The sequence below is a fragment of the Callorhinus ursinus genome, unplaced genomic scaffold (assembly GCF_003265705.2).
Source record: "Callorhinus ursinus isolate GAN/ISIS: 27379988/994484 unplaced genomic scaffold, GSC_fseal_2.0 scaffold3343, whole genome shotgun sequence".
Lineage (NCBI taxonomy): Eukaryota > Metazoa > Chordata > Mammalia > Carnivora > Otariidae > Callorhinus > Callorhinus ursinus.
The window spans coordinates 1-5,588 of NW_027400397.1; the positions used below are offsets into that span (position 1 = coordinate 1).

The window sequence follows — 5,588 nt, forward strand, 5'->3', positions numbered from 1 at the left end:
GCTGAATGGGAGAAGATATTTGCAAGTGATATATCTGATAAGGGGTTAGTGTCCAAAATATATAAAGAATTTATACAACTCAACACCAAAAAACAAACAACCCAATTAAAAATGGGCAGATAACCTGAACAAAAAATACTGTATTATCCCAATTATATGAAGTAACTAGAGCAGTCAAATTCATAGAGACAGAAAGTAGAATAGCAATTACCAGGGGCTGTGGGCAGAGGGAATGGGGACTTGTTTTTTAATGGGGACAGAGTTTCAGTTTTGCAAGACAAAACTGTACTGTGGCTGGATGTTGCTGATGATTGCACAACAGTGTGAATGTACTGACTACCACAGAAGTGTACACTTAAAAATGGATGAGATGGCTAATTTTATTATGAGTAATTTATGAAAATTTAAAATTGAAGGAAGAATAAGTCAAACACAGACCCTTTTTCCTTTGTAAATCTAGAATAGATAGAAAATTTTGATTGTTATAATACAGAAATCTAGAGTGGTTGTTTAAAAATCTGAAACTCCAGATAACTTGTATTTGGGAATTTTAAAATTCACAAACAAAATTAGAAACATGAGACATGGAAAATAATCTTTTGTTAAATCTATTTAACGAGTATATTTTTTAATTTTTTATTTAAATTCCAGTTAGTTATTCTAAATGTAAACAAGTTTCTTCTGTGCTAGTCTCCACACATTTTTTTTGTGTGACAACTGAATAAGATTGTAAGAATAATAATCAAAATAACTACATGGACAACTTGCTATCTGAAATCAAATTTTTCTTGCCACTCAAAATTCAAAAACTAAGTAGATCTGGATAGTAAGGGGTTATTTGTTTGTTGTCAAGATTTTATTTTTAAGTAATGTCTGCGCCCAATGTGGGGCTCGACCTCACAACCCCAAGATCAAGAGTCGCATGCTCTTCCGACTAAGCAAGCTAGGCACACCTATTTGTTTGGTTTTTTAATCATCCTCCTTAAGAGATACATGCTAAAGTTGCCTGATTATTTATGGATAAATTATATTTTATCTGGGAATTGCTTAAAAATAATCCTCTTGTGGTGACTAGAAATAGAGTGGCCTGGTTACTGATGAAATAAGACGGGCCATGGGCTAATAATTTTTGAAGCTCAGTAATGAGTACATGGATGAGAGTTGATTAGAATCTTCTCTCTCAAGATGCCTGGGTGGCTCAGTCAGTTGGACATCTGCTTTCAGCTCAGTTCATGATCCCAGGACCCTGGGATCAAGACCCACATCAGGCTCCTTGCTCGGCGGGGAGCCTGCTTCTCCCTCTGCCTGCTGCTCCCCCCTGCTTGTGTTCTCTCTCAGTCTAACAGATAAATAAAATCTTTAAAAAAAAATCTCTCTCCTTCTGTATATGTTTGGGTTTTCCATAATTAAAAAGATTTTTAATGGTCCCAGTGGGAGGGGACACATTCTTCTGACATCAAAGACACCCCCAAGAGACACAATTGACTGAAAATTTTCCATTTTGATTACAATCCCCAGATTCCTAGGAGTTATACTGCCCTAACATTACAACAACAGAAAATTTTATTTAAGAGGAAACTATGAGAATTCAGCATGGAGTTCAACAAACTTTGCCCGTCACCCTCAGTCCATAAATCTGAGGAAAGAAAGAAACCCTCTCATGCTTCCCAGAACCATCACCCTACCCTGGTCCAGGGATCCACGCCTGATGCCAACTCCCTGATGTGGAGGGCACAGCTGTTGCCTCCACCCTTCACCTACCTGGGAAGACTGGATTAACAAAACACATTCTGTAGATGACTCCATCTGAGGTCAAGTAGGAAGAACAGCACAGCACATTCTTGGGAAATGAAATAAGAGGGAGGAGAAGCAGTTTCCCTAGTTGCACATCCCTGGGTAAGGAGACTGGGAAAGTATACATTCGAAATGATTCAATAACGTTGAAGTGCCCAACTGGCTAACCAAGCAGGACGCCTCAGGTTTGACTGCAGCCTCTTCTCTATTAGCATGTACTTCATCTTGTGCTTGTTCCAACATTTCCACAGTCCTCCCCATCCTCACGGGAATTGTCCTTCTCCTAGTTCCTGCCCCACCCCCGGGTGGCCTGGGGTTTCCCCTAACATCTCACCCAGCACCCAGTCTCCCCCTGTTCACCCTACTGGCACTTGTGCAACAGAGGGACCACACTCCTCACGGACTCACACACCCAACAAGCATTCACACCCACTCAGTTGTCTCTGCCATGTGCATGAATGATGGCAACCCTCTCATTCCACCTGTTTCTAAAGAGATGAAATGATGGGGCACCTGGGTGGCTCAGTTGGTTAAGAGACTGCTTTCGGCTCAGGTCGTGATCCCGGAGTCCTGCGATCGAGTCCCATATCGGGCTCCCAGCTCAGCGGGGAGCCTGCTTCTTCCTCTGACCCTCTCCCCTCTCATGCTGTCTCTCTCTCTCTCAAATAAATAAATAAATAAATAAATAAATAAATAAATAAAATCTTTAAAATAAAATAAAGAGATGAAATGAGACCATTCACAAAATGTTATCATGGTTCCAGCACCTTGTAAGTGTTAATAAATATTAGTTACTCTTGTATTACCTAAAACTCTTCAATGGCTTCCATTGTACTTGATATAAAATATATAAGCTTTAATATGTCCTAAAAAGCACCCCCCAAAACATATTGATTACTATTTGTATCATTTTCCAAGCACCTCCAATAAGCCAGCCCCTGGTCTGTGCATGTTACATTTGCATACTTTTTTTTAAAGATTTTATTTATTTATTTGACAGAGACAGAGACAGCAGGAACACAAGCAGCGGGAGTGGGAGAGGGAGAAGCAGGCTCCCCGCCGAGCAGGGAGCCCGATGCGGGACTCAATCCCAGGACCCCGGGATCATGACCTGAGCCGAAGGCAGGCGCAGGCTATTTCTCCCGTTGTGTATGGGCTTATTGCTGGAACTAGAGAAGAAAAGGATACGTTTGTTTTTAAATCTAGCCTGGTCAGAGTGACTTCTTAGCTGTAACAGCTTTCCAACTGATTTTATGTAACCGATTATATCATCTGAAAAATGTGATCAATTTACTTAAGACATAAACCTATCATTGTTTTTTCTTTTTTCTTTTTTCTTTTCTACTGATTTTTTTGTTTTCTTTTTTTTCTTTAAATTCAAATATCATTGCTTTTTCTCTGGTTGTATTGGTTTGAAATTTCAGAGCAGTGCTGCATAGTGGCAGTGGCAGGCATACTTGTCTTCTCTGTGATCTTTGTGGGGATTCCTCAAATATTTTCATATCAGGTTGATGTTAGTTGATGATCAAGGGAGCCATTTTATCATAGTTAAGAAATATCCTGTTTACAGTGTCCTCAGAACTGTTCTCATGCAGTATCTCTAGCATTTAAAAAGACCCTCTTATATTTGGATGATGTTTTTCTACTCATTTGCTCTACTACAATAGATAAATTACCAATATGAAATCCTGGTTGCTTTCAAGGGTTGAATGCTACCTGGTCATGGCATTTGGGTTTGCTTGATCAATTGCTGGATGTATTTTATTGCTATTGTCTTTGAGCTTTTTCCTAATATACTAAAGAGATTAATCTGTGATTTTTGTTATGTTGCTCCTATCATTGAGGGCTGTTGGTTTTTGTATCATGATTGAAATGATTTCTGAAAACTCACTGGGACATTTATTTTCACATGCTTCCAAATAATTTTTATTTATTGCAAATACCTTTTGTGAGATTTTGAAGTCAGTGATTTGGCATCATGCCTTTCTGGGAGATAAAGTTGGTTGATGGCTCAATTTCTTCTTTGATGATTTGCCCATTATACATTTTATTTTATTTTCTTTTGAGAGAGAGAGAGAGAGAGAGCAGTGGGGGAGGGGAGTTGGAGTGGCTGAAGGAGAGTGAGAATCTTAAGCAGGCTCCGTGCTGAGCCCCAACACGGGGCTCGATCTCACGATCCTGAGATCATGACCCAAGCTGAAATCAAGAGTTGGGTGCTTACTTGACTGAGCCACCCAGGCACCCTAGTCCAGTATGTATTTTGAATGGTCAAGTGACTAGCAAATATCATGATGTTATCATAGCTTATGGAAATTATATATAGACCCAAACCCTTTTAATTTTGTATTATTAAAATGATAATAAAAATTACACTTTTATTATAAAGAAAATGTTCTTTTATTATATTTAGAAGTAAAATATGAATGAAATCAAAGATATATGAGAAGGCTAATGCTGGGTGATCAGGTGTCAATACAATTGAACCATGAGGTCAGTTTTGAGGACAAAATTGTTTTTGCATGTAGGTTTTCCAGCTGGTGGTGGCAACACAGGGGAATTTGACAACATTTGGAAACCCCAAATTGACAAGCAAGAGAGAAGAGACCATTAATCAAATAATTGTTTCCTCGATATCAGGTTCAAGGTAAAGGTGATTATGTTTTTGAGATGCCTGTTGGTCATTGATTTAGTCTTGCTTCTTGTGTTCTTGGCAGACACTCCTTTACATGGAACCAAGAAACCACTCAGGGCTTCCAGTGTTTCTCCTTCTGGGACTTTCTGAGAAGCCAGAGATTCTGTCTGTTCTCTTTGGGCTGTTCCTGTCTTTGTACCTGGTCACTGTCTTTGGGAACCTGCTCATCATCCTGGCCATCAGCTCAGACTCTCACCTCCACACCCCCATGTACTTCTTCCTCTCCAACCTGTCCTTCTCTGACATCTGTTTCACCTCCACCACCATCCCAAAGATGCTGCTGAACATCCAGACTCAGAGCAAAGTCATTACCTATGCAGGCTGCATCACGCAGATGTATTTTTTCACAGTGTTTGGACTTTTGGACAATTTACTCCTGACTGCAATGGCCTATGACCGCTTTGTGGCTGTCTGTCATCCCCTGCACTACACGGTCATCATGAACCCCCAGCTCTGTGCCCAGTTACTCATCCTGACCTGGCTCATCAGTGTTCTGGGGGCCCTTCCTGAGAGTTTATCTATGTTGCGGCTCTCCTTCTGTGCAGTCATTGAAGTCCCACACTATTTCTGTGAACTCCCTGAGGTCCTGCACCTTGCCTGCTCTGACACCTTCATCAATAATGTTGTATTATATATTGTGACAGGTGTTATGGGCTTTTTTCCTCTCGCTGGGATCCTTTTCTCTTATTCCTGAATTGTCTCTTCTGTACTGAAGATCTCAACAGTGGGAGGAAAGTATAAAGCATTCTCCACCTGCGGGTCTCACCTCTCTGTGGTCTCTTTGTTTTATGGAACCTGCCTGGGGGTCTACCTCAGTTCCACCTGGACACATGCCTCTCAGAGAGGGGTGTTCGCCTCAGTCCTGTACACTGTGGTCACTCCCATGATGAACCCTTTCATCTACAGCCTGAGGAACAGGGACATGAAGAGGACCCTGAGAAAGCTTCTCTGTAGCATATTGTCCTCCCAATGACAACAGTGACCCTAGACAAGTGTGATCAAGGACAACAGAATAGAGTGCTTAATAGTGCGGACCCTGAAATTTCCCTGACTGAGTTCAAATGGTGGTGCTACCTTCAATAGATAATAATCTTGAGAAAAA

At 40.7% G+C, this 5,588-nt stretch overlaps 1 pseudogene; it reads left to right on the plus strand.

Moving 5' to 3' along the window:
• Positions 1-4,520: 4,520 nt before the first annotated feature.
• Positions 4,521-5,459, plus strand: LOC112817890 (olfactory receptor 7C1-like; annotated as a pseudogene).
• The last annotated feature ends 129 nt before the right edge of the window (positions 5,460-5,588 follow it).